Below are 18232 nucleotides of genomic sequence, written 5' to 3' on the forward strand. Positions count from 1 at the left end.
CGGCATTCGCTTCTTGGGGGACACGCCATGGGCTTGGTGGTCCGGGCCGGCGGGATGCTAGACATGCTGTGCAGGTTTCGACAATTCTAATGACCTTCTGCTGCATCTGCGACATCCACTCTCGCGATTTGAGGAAAGCCTGCGTCTTTATGATCCCCTGGTGGCCCTCATGCGCAAGTTGAAGGGCCCTCTCGTGGAGGTTGCTGGGTATTACTATGCGATGGCCTTTGAGGATGAGGCCTTCAAGCGTCACTGACAGTTCATGGCATATCCTAAATAGGGCCTGTATCATCTCCTGTGCTTGGAGTGTCCTTTGGGCGACAGCAGTGAGGAATGTTTTCCTCTCACTGGTTAGAATCGCCTTCTTGGTCATTTGAAGGCAGGGGTCTTTGTCTGTTTCCTCTATGATTTTGTCGAGCTTCATGGTTTTGGGTTTAGCACAGGCAATGACCTGGCATACGTGCTCCTCTGTTTCCTTGGCTGCTTTGCGTTCTGTTGCTGTGGCAAGTCGGGGGTGTTGCAACAGAAAGTCTGCCGGGTTGTCAGCATCGGCTCGGTATTGTGCCTCGATGTCGAATTGTTGCAACTGAAGCATCCAGCGCTCAATCCTGTCTGGGGGATGCAGTGCTGATCCTTTAAATACCGGGACTAGGGGTTAATGGTCCGTCAGTACCTTCACAAGGTGCCCCAGGATGTAAACGTGAAAGTGCCTGCATCTCCATATGATGTCTAGGGCCTCCTTTTCTATATGTGCGTAGTTTCTTTCTGTCGGGGTGAGCGCTCTGCTGGCAAATGCGATGGGAACAACCATTCCAATCTGGTCTGTCTGGGTGAGAACAGCTCCAAGGCCAACGGGGCTGGCATCCACCAATAGCTCTGTCTTGAGTGCCGTGTCGAAGAACGCCATGGTGGCATCACTGGATAGTGAGTCCTTGATTTTCTGGAATGCATTTTTCTGTGTCACTCCCCATTCCCATGTTGTCTTTGCCTTCGTGAGCTCCCGCAGGGGGGTGGCAATGGTGGCCAGGTCAAGGAATAATCGCCCACAGTATGTTGCCATACCTAGGAAGCTCCGGACTTCGGTTGCCGTGGTCGTGACTTGTGCATTTTTTATATCTTCTACCTTTCCCGAGTCTGAGGAAACTCCTTTTTCATTAAAGATGTATCCAAAGAAGCTCAGTGTGGATTTGCCAAACTCACACTTTTCTTTGTGTGGTGTCAGCTGTAGTGTGGCTTCTAGTGGGCTGTTGTGTTCTTTCTCAGTCTTGCCATATACCAGGATGTCATCACTAGTGACCCCAGGGAGGTCTTGGAGCACTTTTCGGATTTCATGTTGAAAATCATCTGCGGCCGACAAAATTCCAAAATTGAGCCGGCGTTATCTTCTCAGCCCGAGATGTGTTGCGAACATTGTGATGTAAATTGCAAAAAGATGGGTATCCCCAACACCATGGACCAGGGGAACAGTATATTGAAAAGGAACAAGGAGGTGGTCACACGGGTAAATACAAATTATTTAAATCTCGGTTGATTCAAAGTGTGGAGAATGAGAAAGCTCAGTCAGATGAACAGTTTATAAACATCATATTTTAGTATTTGTCGAAATCGACATAATAGCATAAAACACATTTAATTTCACACCATAACATCAAATGGCACTTGGCACTTAGCACTTTACCTGGTTAGCACTTTATCTTGTTAGCACTTTCTAAAATGACCAGCATATATGGGTTATGATTTACAGATGGATTTGCCTATATATGTTAGGCCTTTTTTCAACTTTTAGATTTGTGTGTAAACAAATATGGATATTTTATCCCTAGTGGTATTAAGTAGATGTATTTTTATGATGTTATGGTGTGATATTAAATGTGTGGGTGGGCACAGTATGGCATGCTCATCAGAATCACATACACAAAGCATTCCAGTGTGCTCTTGTATGAAGATTGGGCACATCAGGCAAAAACAGGTATATGTGCTGTTACATAACGGAGCACAACATAGACACCATTAACCAATAGGGTGGTGGCATGTGCAGCACACAAATAATTGCGGCACACATATCACTGCATTGATTTGCCATGGACTACTGTCTGCATGGTGACACACAATGAGCCCTGCTTTCCTAATCAAGGTGCCAAGTGATATTGAGTTGCCATCTGGTGTGCATGCCAGGCTGTAGCTGACATGTTTAGACAATTAAAAGACCTTTGATGCTGAGCAGATGCATTTAGTCAAAGTCCCAAAGCAGCCACTAGAATACTTAAGCCAGAAAATTAGAATTAGCCTTCACAGGGATGCGCCATATTTAACTAAAAAGTAATATACCAAAATAAACAGTTTGGCCATGGCAAAATTGGTTTTGCAGTAAAATGTACTAAAGTCAATTCTGTCACAAACAATTCTGCCATGCCAAATCACGTAGATCCCTTAGTGGTAGGGCTAGAGTAGTTGGTTTGGACAGAGGGTGGTATATTGGTTTTTGACTTGCATCCTGACGGTTACCCGCGTTATTCTAGGTTGAGGTAGATACGCGCCTCTAGAAATAGGGAGAGAAGAGATTAATTTCTTTAGTTGAACAAAAGTCTGTTGCCAAATGATACCTTGTCAGCCTCCTTACTCATCTCACCACACTTCTCTATAAACATCAATAATTACTTCAATAATGGCATTTCAAAATTAAGCAGATATGTTTAAAATATTTGATTTTCATTGGTATCAAGACAAGTATGGCATCTGAGAAAATTATTGCAATTTGACATTTCAAATAATTGATTGTCATGTCTCCCACTAGGCAACTCACTAGGCAATCCACTAGGCAACCCAATAGGCAACCCATGTCTCCCACTAGGCAACTCACTAGGCAATCCACTAGGCAACCCAATAGGCAACCCACTAGGCAACCCACTAGACAACCCATGATCAGTCCACATTTACCTGGCACATTTCTTACTGCACATCGGAGCAAACGACCTTCTGTTCATCACTGGAGAAGGATGACTGGTTTTCCAGGTGTTTTCCGACCTTCATTGTCCTGGCAACTCCCGTGGAAAATCTCGTATACCTTACGGCGCCGCCTAAGAACACGGCGATTCATGCGTCAGGTGAGATGAACTGCTGTCAATCACGTTTATCCTTTACCATCATGTGATTTTCCACGCTGCTGCGTTTTGCATCATGTGACCACAACTAAACATTCAAAAACGCCGGAAACCATGTTGGCAGCGCTTCTCAGCTGCTTCTCGTAAGAACTGTTTGGCGTTATTGTTTTCATCAAGAATTCATTGGCTCTACGACCACGGACTGTTTTTTGGATACTCCCTGGCTTCATCTGTTACCTTTGCTTTGAAACTTTATTTGACCCTACACCTTTTCCACGGATTGCTCTCCCTTGCTTGGATCTTGTGCATTGAACTGGTTTCGACCCCGTTGAACTCTGGTTGTCAACCTACCCAGGTGTGGAATTGCCAGCCTAGCCTCTCTGAAACCCGACCCACTGTCTCTGCAGATTTCCTCTACTGCATGACAACCCTGCTCACAGTACACCTAGGTAAGCCTTGCTTCAATCAAAGTCTTATTACTGTGTTCATTTTGCATTAGTGTGATAACCGTCTATTGCCTTACAGCGGTCAAAGGGGTTCTTCCGGCGTTTCCTGGTTCCATTCGAAGGCTCATCACACCTGTGGCCTCAAAGATTGCACATACAGTTTTGGTTATTCTGTCTGTGTGGTACTTGGGGACGGAGGTTTTCAATAATCGGCACGACCATCAAGATCAGAACAGACTGAGAAGCCTTTTTTGGTCGTCCTGATTATGGATCCCTCCGCTGGGGACCCCGTGGCTGCTTTAATGCAGGCAGTTGCTGCCCTTAGGACCGATATGGTCACCGCAACAACGGCAATCCACCACCGCCTCGATACCTTACAAAGCACACGCCATCCTCTACCGGCTGATGCCGAAATTGAAGACCCTCCTCAAGCCCAGCCTCCACCCGCTCCGCCCACAACTCCCACTCCTGTATTACTTCCTACTTCCTTTCCCCTTGCTGCCCCAGAACGATTCCAAGGTGATCCAAGGAAATACTGCACATTCTTGAACCAGTGTAAACTACATTTTTTATGCCGACCTCAAGTTTTTCCAGATTCTGTCACCAAGGCGGCCTTCCTTCTTTCTCATTTATCTGGCGTGGCAGCTACCTGGGCGAACCCGTTACTGGAAAATAACCATCCAGCATTATATGATTTTGACCTTCTAGTAACTGAAATGGCTATGGTATTCGATACCAGGTATAAAGCACAATCCCGAGATTTGGAACTACTAGAGCTCTCACAAGGCAGACAAACACTTATTGAATATATAACACGTTTCAACCAACTTGCTGCAGAGACCTCATGGCCGGAGGAAAAGAAAGCCATCGTGTACTATAAAGGGCTAGGTAATACTATGAAAGACGCCCTTTCAGTGATCCCGGCCCTTCTCTCTGTTTTTTCCGAGTTGGTAGATTTAACCCTACAAGTTGATGCACGTCGGTCTGAACGTAAGGCCGAAGTTGGTTTTTCAAGTCAAACACCCTCGACTTTGCCGGCTCCCGAACCCATGCAAGTCGGTGGGATTAGGAGTCCCATTACACAGGCTGAACGGGAACGCAGAAGAACGGATAATTCCTGTTTTTACTGTGGCATCAATGGTCATTACGTAAAAGAATGTCCACGACGCCCAAGAAATAAGAATCAGGGTTTTCAGAAGGCTCGCCCCTAAGAGCGGGGGTACGGGCGAGCACCTCCATGTCCCCCACTGAACCCGTTTTCGGTCCCATCAGACCTGTCGTGGTACAAGCTTCATTGAAACCTACTAGGGAGCTTACACATCAGGTACATATAGTGATCGATTCTGGAGCCACTGGCTGTTTTATCGATATAGCATTGGCCCACAAACTTAATTTACCCTTGATCAAGAAGGAACACCCAGAACCAGTGCAAGCAGTTGATGGTACCTCTCTTGCTTCCGGTCCTATCATGCATCAAACGGCTCCTATGGAACTGATAATCCAAGATACCCATAAGGAAACTATGTCATTCGATCTTATCACCACCCCGCAATTCGGTGTCATTCTGGGCATTCCCTGGTTGAGACAACACAACCCACTAATCAATTGGGGTACGGGTCAAGTCACCTTTGAATCTGATATTTGTCAAAACTTCTGCCTGATAGAGTCTCAGATGCTATCCTCCCCTGCCAGTATTCTTGGGGCAATGGCCTCTTCCAGTCTAGAGGAGACAATGCAAAGTGTACCTTCGACACATACTGTAGGGGCTGCATTGGCTGGTATCCCCACGGTTTATCATGAATTCTTGACTGTGTTTGACAAAGCCACGGCAGAAGGGTTACCGCCACACAGACCCTATGATTGTCCTATTGATCTAGTCCCTAATGCAGTGATTCCAAGGGGCAGGATATATTCTCTATCTCAGTCAGAGGAACAGGCCCTAAAGGAATACATCCAACAAGCTTTACGATTAGGCCACATACGACCCTCCTGCTCTCCGGCTGCTAGTCCCATCTTTTTCGTACCAAAAAAAGAAGGGGACTTACGTCCTTGTGTGGACTACAGAAAACTGAACGCTATTACCATAAAGAACAGGTACCCCATTCCATTGATCTCCCCGCTACTAGATAAACTGACACGTGCAACCATCTTTACTAAGCTGGACCTCTGAGGTGCTTACAACCTCGTTCGTATGCGTCAGGGAGACGAGTGGAAAACAGCATTCGGCTCCAAACAGGGCCTGTTTGAATACACTGTGATGCCTTTCGGTTTATGTAATGCCCCAGCTACGTTTCAACGATTTGTCAATGAGGTGTTTAGTGATATTCTTGACATATACGTAGTGGCTTACTTGGACGACATTCTGGTGTTTTCTTCGTCCTTAGAGGAACATATCGTCCATGTTAAAGAAGTATTAACACGCCTAAAAAATCATGCCTTATTCGCTAAACCCGAGAAATGTGAATTCCACACTAAGGAGGTGGATTTTTTGGGTTTTCACATAACTCCTGGTGGCCTATCCATGAACAACACGAAAGTCCACGCTATCATGGACTGGCCTGCCCCTACCAACCTGAAACAGTTACAATCGTTTCTTGGTTTTGCCAATTTTTATCTGCGTTTTATCGCCGGGTTTTCCTCCATTGTATCACCGCTAACCGCCTTAACCAGCCCTCTTGCTCCGTTCTGTTGGACACCGGAGCATCAAAAGGCCTTTGAGGCCCTAAAGTCCAGGTTCACTTCCGCCCCGGTGCTTCAACACCCGGATCCGGAGCTTCCATTTGTCCTGGAGGCCGACGCTTCCTCCTTTGCATTAGGTGCAGTGCTCTCTCAACCTTGTTCAGCCACGGGGCAGCTGCATCCCATAGCCTATCACTCAAGGAAGTTTACGTCCTCCGAATATCACTACACGGTTACTGAAAAAGAATTGTTGGCCATTAAGGACGCTTTGCAAACATGGCGTCATCACCTTATAGGGGCAAAACATCAGACCATAGTGTACACTGATCACAAAAACCTTCAAGACCTGGCTTCCCTTAAATGTGTAAACAGCAGACAGGTACGCTGGCATCTCTTCTTCGCTGCATATGATTTTGTAGTGAAGCATAGGCCGGGGACTACCCATGGCAAGGCGGATGCTCTTTCTCGTTCTCCTGGGGGAGAATCCTTGTCTTTGTATCCTGAAACACTATTAGGGAAGGGTCATGTAGTCTGTTTATGTACACCATCACTACCCATGCTATCCACCATTAGGCAATGGGTTTTACAACATTCAAATGAGTTGACAGATTGGGATTTGGTATTTCAGGAAGGGTTACCATTTATTCACGGGAAACTCTTTCTCCCCACAAGTGATGTACGCAATCAGGCACTTGCTTGGTCCCACGATGCCGCCATCAATGGTCACCCTGGACAGTTACGTACCCTGGAACTACTAAAGCGCTGGTGTTGGTGGCCATCGATGAGGCGCGATGTGGAGGCTTATGTGAACTCTTGCTCCATATGTGCTCAGTGCAAAACACGTCGTGGTCGACCGCTAGGTTTGCTCCAACCTTTGCCTCTACCCCCCAGACCCTGGCACACTGTTTCTATGGATTTAGTCACAGACCTACCTCGCAGACAGGGCTATGATACTATCTGGGTGATCGTTGACTCATACACCAAAATGGCCCGTTTTATTCCTTGTACAGGGATACCCTCTGCCCCTACATTGGCCCGCTTATTCTTCAAATCAGTGTTTTGCCTTTTTGGTTTACCACAGGTCCTGGTGTCGGATCGTGGATCACAATTCACCTCACGTTTCTGGCAAGCCCTCACTAAGCTTCTTGGTATTGACGCTCGCTACTCCTCCGCTTACCACCCAGAGAGCGATGGGCAGACGGAGAGAGTGAACCAGACCTTAGAACAATACTTACGCTGCCTGACTCTTCAGTTCCAAGATACTTGGTTGAATCTTCTCCACAGGCTTTTCTCCTTTCTATGCTTTATACGGCCAACATCCCCGAACCTTTCCTTTTCCTGATTTCGACTCCTCTACTGCCCCTGCTGCTACGGCCTGCGCCCGCGATCTGGTTTCAATTCATAACCAGACCGTTCTCCATTTACGTGAGGCCCAAGTGTCTATGAAGGCCAAGGCAGACCGGAAACGGGCGGCAGCCCCTGATTACCGTGTGGGTGACCGTGTCTGGTTGTCGACCCGCCACCTGCATATCCCTGGTTGCTGAAAGTTGTTGCCTCGATTTGTTGGTCCGTACAAGATTCTCAAGGTCCTAAATCCTGTGGCCCTACGTCTTTTGATCCCATCAACATGGCGTATACACCCAGTATTTCATGTCTCCCTGCTCAAGCCTTGCATTCCTCCCACACGTATCATCACTCCTCCTGCCCCTGTTTCGGTCTCCTCTCCGGATGTCTTTGAGGTCAGTGCCATTTTGGGCTCTCGTCTTAGACAGGGTCGACTGCAATACCTTGTGGATTGGTTGGGTTACGGTCCTGAGGAGCGCTCCTGGGTCTTTTCCCGGGATGTTAACGCCCCTAGACTGGTAGCTCGTTTCCATCGGGATCATCCTTCCTGCCCACGGGGTTGTGGGCCCTTGGGGGAGGGCTCTGTCATGTCTCCCACTAGGCAACTCACTAGGCAATCCACTAGGCAACCCAATAGGCAACCCATGTCTCCCACTAGGCAACTCACTAGGCAATCCACTAGGCAACCCAATAGGCAACCCACTAGACAACCCATGATCAGTCCACATTTACCTGGCACATTTCTTACTGCACATCGGAGCAAACGACCTTCTGTTCATCACTGGAGAAGGATGACTGGTTTTCCAGGTGTTTTCCGACCTTCATTGTCCTGGCAACTCCCGTGGAAAATCTCATATACCTAAGAACACGGCGATTCATGCGTCAGGTGCGATGAACTGCTGTCAATCACGTTTATCCTTTACCATCACGTGATTTTCCACGCTGCTGCGTTTTGCATCATGTGACCACAACTAAACATTCAAAAACGCCGGAAACCATGTTGGCAGCGCTTCTCAGCTGCTTCTCGTAAGAACTGTTTGGCGTTATTGTTTTCATCAAGAATTCATTGGCTCTACGACCACGGACTGTTTTTTGGATACTCTACTTCTCCCTGGCTTCATCTGTTACCTTTGCTTTGGAACTTTATTTGACCCTACACCTTTTCCACGGATTGCTCTCCCTTGCTTGGATCTTGTGCATTGAACTGGTTTCGTCCCCGTTGAACTCTGGTTGTCAACCTACCCAGGTGTGGAATTGCCAGCCTAGCCTCTCTGAAACCCGACCCACTGTCTCTGCAGATTTCCTCTACTGCATGACAACCGTGCTCACAGTACACCTAGGTAAGCCTTGCTTCAATCAAAGTCTTATTACTGTGTTCATTTTGCATTAGTGTGATAACCGTCTATTGCCTTACAGCGGTCAAAGGGGGTCTTCCGGCGTTTCCTGGTTCCATTCGAAGGCTCATCACACCTGTGGCCTCAAAGATTGCACATACAGTTTTGGTTATTCTGTCTGTGTGGTACTTGGGGACGGAGGTTTTCAATAATCGGCACGACCATCAAGATCAGAACATTGATCAACAATGCTCTGAAGATCTAAAGATTCTATTCTGAACCCACATCCATATTGTGTTATCCAAAAGACATGGGTACAGCTTTTACTAATCAAGCCTGTGTGATTTAATTAGACCGGAGTGTGTGATTTGCAATCTACACGTGTGCATGTGTGTGTGTGTGTGCGCGTGCGTGCGCGTGTATATTTAATCCACTTGCCTGTGCATATTTTCATGTGTGTAGGTAGTTTTCACTAAAAATGGATGTGTTCCTTTCAATCTAGAGACATGCAAAAATGTACACGGGCCTGCATGTAATGCTTTCAGTCTCCTTATATTTCTGGACTAGAAATTGGCTACTCTACAGTAACATACAATTAGTTGAAGACCCTCTTTCCTCCCACATTAAACCTGACTCTGGCTATACATTGAAGGACGATGGAATGCAGGGTTGCACTTCGCACAGTTCTAAATGAATAGAATAGTTCTTTTTAGCATACATCTTTCATTCTGTTTAGCATACATTTGTTGCGCAAGCATGTACTCTAAAACTATGCTCTCGAGAGGGCTGCATTAAATGCATGAGATCTCCTATACGGCAGTGAGTCATGATTTCACTATGATCTAGATGATTCCACACCAACTTCAACCACTAACTATATTTGAAAAAGTACTTACAAAGACAATTCACATTAAAGGGGCATTCAAATATATTCAGTTTGCAATATTGTTTTTTAATATAAAATAGATTATGTTTTAAATAATAATATGCCACTTGGTATTCAAAATTGATGGGGGAAAGACGGGGCCTGAGTTTATCAACACTTTTTTTCCGGTTTTGAAATTGCACTTCTTTGCAAGCACCATATCTTTGTCCTCCCAGATTTTACCCTGATTCATTTGGGGTACATTTAACTTTCCAGCTGTAACTTCTTGTTTTGGGAGAACCAAGCAGAGTACTGTCGTGACTTGCCGCGTAGTGAAGAGTAAATGGGCCTCTGTCCACAAATCACCCACAGAGAGAGAGTAAAGGAACTCCCTGTGCGAGCTTTGAGGCCACAGGTGGTTTGATGATTCGCCGGATCTGATGACGCCGAGGACCCCAGAGGCTGTTAAAAGGAAATTAGGGTTAGCACAGGCAAACACAGTACTTTGATATGAAAGAGTGTGCAAAGCTTTCTTACCTAAGTCTAGCGGCATGGTGCTAGGGTGCCTGGGGTCAGATGCGAGGGAGCGTCAAAGATCCGGGCAGCCGTGTCCCAGATGGTAGGTACCGGCTGATACCTGTAGCCCTTCCGTAGCCGAAGGGAACTTGAAACTGATCACGAAGCCTATGGTCGGAAGATCAAAAGCCAGAAGGGGAAATCCGAAAGCAATCCGTTGAGCGTAGCAAAAGAGTCCAGAGTACCAATATCCGTGCAGAGTTCCGAGTGACAGTATCCGTGGAGCAAGAAAGCCAATCCGTGGTTCGTAAGCCTGAGTCCAAAATCCGATGCAGCAAACAACGTAAATCCTGAAAGCGCCAAACAGAGTTGTGAAACTGCTGTGAAGCGGTGAGCAACTCGAACTTCCCGGCTTTTACGTGCGCCGGCTCCCAGTCACTTGAGCGGAAACTTGAGCACGTGATCGGGGAGCCGTCGCGGAACCAGGAAGTAACCGCGATCGGGTGCTCCAGCCCAAACGCAGTCTCCACGGGAGTTGCCAATGGAAACGAGGCAACAAACCGGGCCGGCCTCTGCGCACGGCCCGAATCCGCCGGTGATGACGACTCCCTCGCACCATAGGTGAAGGGATGGCTTGGGAGGCGGACTGTGACCCGGGGAGTCTAGCAGTGTGTGTCGGGGTATCACGCAGTGTGGTGCGTAGTTGTGTAACTGATTTGTTGTGCATGACAGGAACACAGTCAGCTGGACATCATTCCTACAGCAAATCCTCAGTTCAGGTGGATTAGTTGGAAATCAGTCACAAAGCACAGACTGGTCTTCTTTAGATTGGGCTGTTCTCCTCTCTGCCTGGGTCAAGCCTCTCCTATGAAGAAAAGGGGTCAGAAGGAGCAGAAGGGGGATGGCCCTAGACAGTATGAGTGCAGTATCAGAGATAAAGAGTGATAGGAAAGAAGACATGAAAGCTGAATGAGAGCAAAGGGGAGCCGCAGAAGAAAAGACAATGGCAGAGCAGAGAAGGGTGATCTTAGAGGTAAAGTGAGAGGCGAGATCTGTGGCTGTGAGGGGAGAGATAAGGGTAGGATCAGGCATAGGAGGAGAAAGTATATGAGACAATGTTTAGAAGAGACAGCAGGGATACAATGAGTAGGAATTAAGGAGGTCAGAGCAATAGGTTTGCTTCGCAGAGAGAAGAGCAACATCATAGGATGAGTGGAAGGAAAACAGTAAAGAAGCGTCAGACTCAGAGTGTGACTTGCGCCAGTGTCCTTCTAAGCAAAGAAGTGGAAGTGAGTTGAATCGTGCAGAGCTGTGGCGTAAACCAAGGTTGTGAATGTTTGTAAGCAGATGAAAAAAGGGAAGCCGGATAAACAATATCAAGGACAGAAGGAGGAGAGTGAGAGGCTGCGCTGTCGGCAGAAAGAGATGCAAAGGTAGGGTGAGAAGGAAAACAAGAAATACAGGAAGAGATAAACAAGGAGGTATTGAAAGCACAAGATCTTGGCGGAAGTATGATGAGAGGAGGAAGGAGGAGAAGCAGACGAATGACAGGGGGAGGAAATATAGAATAGAGAAGAAGATGATGGTCCGAGGAGTACACAGGAAGGGCAGAGACATAGGAGGTCAATGAAGAGGTAGAGACAATAAGGTCAAGATGGGAGCCAGAGATATGGGAGGGAAGGGTAGGAATAGGGAAAAGGTAGTAGGATTCAAGAATAAAGAGTAAGGGAACAGAGAAATGAGGAGAAGAGAGAGAAAGATTGAAATCACCCAGTAGAATTAAGGGAACGGAAGAAGGAAGAAGACAAGGAAGGAGGGCATTGAGGCCATCACAAAAGGAACTGATAGGGCTAGATAAGTGGAAAACCAAAAAGGAAGGCCAGAAGGTAAGGCTTCAGAAAGGAGGTATAAAGATACTGAAAGGAAACAAAGAGAGGAAGAGAAGGTAGGGACAAGGGCGACAGTAAAAGATGATCGGTACAGAATACTGCCCCCCTATGGCCTGATGAGCAGGTGTGTGCAGAAAGGAGGTAGAAGCAGTAGAGAGAGAAGCAGGGGTTGCAGTGTTATAAGGGGGAATACAGGTTTCAGTAATGCAAAATAAGTGCCGATTGAATCATAAAAAAAGTGTCAAGAGCTGAATGAATCTTATTAGAGAGGAATCACGTATTCCATAAGGCAAGGTTGATTGATGGGAAAGGTCAGAACAGGGTTGGTAGCAGAGGTTTGAAGGGATCTGAGTGGCAGGGTAAGAAGTCGGTGGGTGAAAGGAGTAGAGGGAAGGGATATGAAAAAAACTGAAGACTAATAGGATTAAGAGAGAACAGAGTAACTGAGGGAGAAGTGAATGGAAAAGCGCCAGGATGTTAACAAATGAACAGCCAAAAAAGTATGGGGCCAGAGACACTGAAAATGGCAGAAGTGGAAAAAGTAGGAACAGGTGGACAAATAAGAGGCAGCAGCAAGAAAGGAAGAAAAGCATAGTAGCAGCAAGGGCACTATAGTAACAAGATAGTAGCAAGTGGCCAACTGCGGACAGCTGCAGACAACAGCGACCGCCTTTGCCCAGACTTTGCCCGGGGCTTTGCCCCGGAAGTGATGAAATAGGATCCTGACAGGCGTACATAGGTTCTATAATCCTTTACCGTGGATAATTCAAAGCAGATGACTGTGTGTCGGGCATCTGATTGTCTCTCACCTTTTGTCTAACCTTTCTTGGCTAATGCAACTTTTATGAGTTTATGTGAAGTGAAACAAGTGACAGATTGTCTTTGAAGATGGTGCCTCCAGATCGATTACTGGTATCTGGCAATGAATATGTTGATGCAATTTCTTTTTTTTATTCATGTTTTATATTTTGTACACAAACCTTTAAAATTACATCTGGTCTGAGTTACTTACTGAGTTAATTAGCATTTTAAAATTACAGAGCAAAAAATAAAATCATATTCACTTCTGGGATTCATAATGGCTGCTCAAGTGTCAGTGTCTAGTTTCTTAATTTTTTCCCAAAATTGCATAGTCCTGAATATGAGAGGGAACGATTTCCACTTATAATCTGTTCCCATCTCTCGGTCGGATCGTGCTGGGTTAGTTCCTGAGGAAGCATCTGGCCGAAGATTGTCCGTATTTCCGACAGGGCGGGACAGTCGATGAAGAGATGAAATAGTGTTTCAAAAGAAGTAATCAGTTTGCAGAATCTGCATGGTGTTTCCTCTGTTGGAATTTGTCTGGTGTGTGCTAAGTATTCCCTGGTTGGTAAAATGTTTTGGCGAAAACAAAGGAAAGTGTCTCTTATTCGTTTAAAAGGGAATTTTGTTCAGTATTTGGGGGGTTCATTGAGGTCTCTTGTCTCATAACGTGTGTAGCGCGAGAGTTTGTATTTGCTTTTCTCCTCACTCGGCTGAAACCAGTCTAGTTCTCGCAACAATTTCTTTGCTTTCATTGGTCTGTTTATCAACATTTCGGTGCTTATTTCGTGTATTTTCAGGATTTGCTGGCAAAATTCTTTCCATCTATTTAATGTGGGCGTCTTGAATTCGATCTGGGAGTTTCTGAGAATTCTGATCGACGGAATATCATCATCTATGATGGTCTTTCTATATAGAGAGATGTGTTTCCATGCATTTAGAGAATCTACTGACTGAATTGCGAGTTCGAAGCAAATTCTGGTTATTGGGTATGACTTTGGGAGAGACAATACTTTTCTCCAAATGATTCCCTCCACGATCGCCCATATTTGGTGCGGGATGTTAAGCAGGCTCTCGCTTCTGTATGTAGGTATGGGTGTCACTTTTTGTTTGTAGAAAGTAAGGATTGGATTTTGGGAAAAATAGCCATATTTTTAGTGGATGTTTAGGCCTAGACGTGCCAGTGGGAGGCTTTTATTTTTTAGGTGCTCCATCCAGTGGACTTCAATTTGCGACTGATGCAGATGGATCCCGAGGTATTTTGTGGTTTTGACAGATTCGAGGCGTTTTTTGTCTAGAACAAGATGGTAAGTGTTTGCCTTGATGTTTTTCTTGGATGTAAGTGGCATTCTATGACAAGACTGGAGGCGAGCATTATGCTTCATCTTCTTTTATTTCTACCCTTCAGCAGTTCAACCAACATATATAACAAATCATGAAAAAATGTCTTAAAGTAGCAACTTTTCTTTTTTCCAAAAACTACACAATCCATGAACCTCTGTAGTCCATGCTCCCTCCACCAGTCACAATCCACTTCCTGTGCCTGGGCTCCTCCTCTTCTTTTACTGCTCTTCAAGCAGATAAGTACTATTTCTTTCCTCTCCCAATGCCTGTAGTAGAAATTGGCTGACTGAAGAGGGGAAATGGGGATTAATGATAGAACATATGTTTAAAGAGTGTGTCTGGCAAGGGGAACGTGAGAGAATTGGTTTGGCGGAAGTCTTTACCGAAAAAAAAAAAAAAAAAAAAAATAATAATAATAATGAGTGATATGTCATGCTACGCGCGCGCGCGCTAAGCGTAGTAATTTTCCCCTACCACAGGAACGCTCGCACGGGGGCCTCGGCGGAGCCCCAGGGAAATTCCCTTGACCGATAGGGACGGCCGTGAGGCTGACGGCCCCGTGCCGTATACCCGGCACTCCAGGGGTTCAGTCAGCCTCACGAGCGACCGGAGACAGGTCGCGCATAGCCTCCCACTGGAGGCCGGAGCTTGCGCTCGAAGCGCGGGGCGGATCGCCTCTTCGTCATAGCCCCCACCCGCGGGTGGGCGGAGCTAGCGCGCGAAGCGCGGAGCATCTCGCTCCAACAACATAGCCCCCACCCGCGGGTGGGCGGAGCCTACACGCGCGAAGTCGCGTAGCGTCACAGCGAAGCGGCGAAGGAAAAAATTATCTTTCGCCAGCGTTCGTAGACGCAGAGTTTCTCGATCCCAACTAGTTGGGAGCGAATTTAGCGATCGTTCGATCACGCACAGCACGATCAGCTGAGACACTAACCTCAGCACTGCTCCTAGCCCTCTAGCCACAGGAGCTGGGCGATTCGAGGCCAGGAGCCCTACACTGCCGTGAAGCAGTAGACGATTGATTGGAGGCCGGAAGGCTAAAAAAGGACAAAGGTGCAGCCACATACAAAAAAAAAAAAAAAAAAACATCATAAGAGAGTGGTGGGCGTGCTAAGACACCTGTTCCAGGTATTTTAGGCACACAGCACAGAGGAATATGTCAGACTTTGAGTGGAGTGAGGAGGAGCAATCCCTGGACCTCGCTGCCAGCTTCAAGCAAGTGCTGGGTAGCTCTCTCATGGATGCAGTGGCAGAAGGGGTGAGACCCCTACAAGAAAGGCTGGAGACCTTAGAGACTATACTCTCGCAGCCAAAGTCCAGCACCAAAGGGGATAAGCGCACGCCCACAGAACCCTTGAATGAGGGGCATAAGGGGAGAAAACTAGCCCTAAAGAGGAAATCCTCTGACGACCCCCGGGGCTCATATGAGGAGGCGATAGAAAAGGCCTCGGAGGTGCCTGACGCTTTTGCTAAGCTCAAAGAAGCGTATCTACTAAAGCAGGCAGTGCCGAACCTCACGACCCCCACTCCAGGGGAGGATAATATTGGAGAAGACCTCGGCTCGGAGGAAGAGCTAATAGATGAGCAAGGCTCTTTAGGAGATGAAGAAGTCGAGGAAGAGGACTGGACTAGACCCAGTGGTGGCAAGAAAGCGAGGAAGGAGAAACACCTCGTAGAGAACGAGGAGGATATGTTCGACCCAGACAGCATACGTAATCCAAGGTCCACCGAGTGGCAACCATCCCCCCGAGTGACTCAGTATATGGCAGCAAGATTACGCAAGCCACTAGACAAGGAGGTTAGACAGCGCCTGCGGGCAGAGTGCCCGCGCCCAGATTTGCCAGGAAAGGTAGCGGAAGCACCGGAGCTTGACCCAAAAATGCTGACCTTCGTAGCCAAGACGAGCAAGGACCCCCGTAAGGGGATTGACAGATCCTGGAAATCCTGCCAGGAGAAGCTATTAGACTTAGCAGGTCCGCTCGCAAAAATTATGGACCTCGCAGAGAGGGCGAAGGACACGGGTGAAGAAGTGGATCCGGAAGCCCTCGCAGGGTGGGCTCAGAGAGCCGTCTGCCTGCTTGGAAACGCGAATTGTGCCATCGCGTCAGAGAGGAGAAAGGGCCTATTGCTCAAGATAGACTCGAAATTGAGTGATCTGTCATCATATGAAGCAGGGGAAGGTGCACAAGGCCTCCTGTTCGGAGAGACCTTTGGGAAGGAGATGGGCCGGTTCGTAGGAACATTCGCGTCGCTAGAGAAGGCCCAAGCATCTATTCGCAAGATATTCCCCAGCAGAGTTTTTGGAGGGACCGGCCGCTACAGAGGTCGCGCTGCCGGTCGCTACCAAGGAGGGAGAAGACCTCAGAACACCAGGGCACAATACTGGGAAAACAAGAGCCAAGACACCTTTTTCCCGTCCAGGGGGAGATTCCCAAGAGGCCGAAGGCCCAGAGGATCGGGAAGAGGCCAAGGATTTACACCAGGTGAGAGCGATTATGTATCCCCCAGTAGGGGGGAGGACGCGCAGATATTTAGAGAATTGGCGCAAGCTTTCAAGCGATTCCTGGATACTGCAGACCGTCAGCGGTCTACATCTAGATTTCATAGAAACCCCAGTGCAGCGATACGAGCCGCGGGGTCAGAGATTAGCGCAAGCAGAACTAGCATGGCTAGACAGCGAGATAGAGCAGCTAGTCACCAAGCAGGCGATAGAGAAATGCGAGACAGCCCCGAAATTTGTGAGCAATATGTTCCTAGTACACAGGAAGGAGAAGGTACGCCCGGTGATAAATCTCAAAGAGCTGAATGGCTGGATCATATATCGGCACTTCAAGATGGAGGGAGTCCATCAGCTCAGAGACTCCCTAAGAGAAGGAGATTGGTTGACGCGTCTAGACCTAAAAGACGCTTACCTCACAGTACCTGTTCTCGAGGAGTACAGACCATTTCTAGCTTTTCGCTGGCGAAGTCGATTCTGGCAATTCAGATCGATGCCATTCGGCCTTGCTTCGGCACCATGGGCTTTCACAAAGCTAATGAAGCCGGTAGCAGCAGCAATCAGGGAGAAAGGAGTGAGGCTCATTATCTACCTGGACGATCTCCTGCTTCTTGCAGAAGATCGGGAGGTATTAGTGTACCAAACGAGATGGGTACAGGACCTTCTGGCCTCGCTAGGGTTCCTAGTGAACACAGAGAAATCAGATACCATACCAGCGCAGAGGTTAGATTTCCTGGGATTCATTCTAGACACCAAGAAAGCGACCTTAGAACTTCCAGCTCGGAAGATGAGAGACATCAAGAGAGAGATCAGAGTATGCTTAGAGAAGCAACAAGTATCTCTCAGGACATTAGCGAGAATAGTTGGGCTGCTAGCAGCATCTATCCAGGCCATTTTTCCGGGGCCACTGCACTACCGTGCACTGCAGAGATTGAAGATAAAGCATCTGCAGCTAGGTCTGAAGTACCATCAACAAGTGCCGCTGGATCAGGACTCGATGACAGAGCTAGAATGGTGGTTAAAGAATATGGACGCCTGGAATGGGCGAGCCATATTCGGAGACAAACCGGACTTGATAATAGAGTCGGATGCCAGTCGGAAAGGCTGGGGAGCCAGATGTGGGTCTTTACAGACCGGAGGCAAGTGGAGCGAAGAAGAGCTTCGTCTACACATAAACTGCCTAGAGCTCCTAGCAGGATCATTCGCGATCAAGGCCTTTACGAAAGAGAGAGTGAAATCTTGTGTTCTGCTGAAGATGGACAACATATCAGCAGTGCGCTACATCAACCATTTGGGTGGTACGAGATCCAAGATGCTAGCAGAGTTAGCGAAGGATCTGTGGCATTTCTGCCTTCGATCAGGGACGTCGGTGACAGCAGAGTACCTGCCAGGGACACTGAACGTAGTAGCAGATTG

The sequence above is a fragment of the Ambystoma mexicanum genome, chromosome 1p (genome assembly GCF_040938575.1).
Source record: "Ambystoma mexicanum isolate Mex_15411 chromosome 1p, UKY_AmexF1_1, whole genome shotgun sequence".
Taxonomy (NCBI): domain Eukaryota; kingdom Metazoa; phylum Chordata; class Amphibia; order Caudata; family Ambystomatidae; genus Ambystoma; species Ambystoma mexicanum.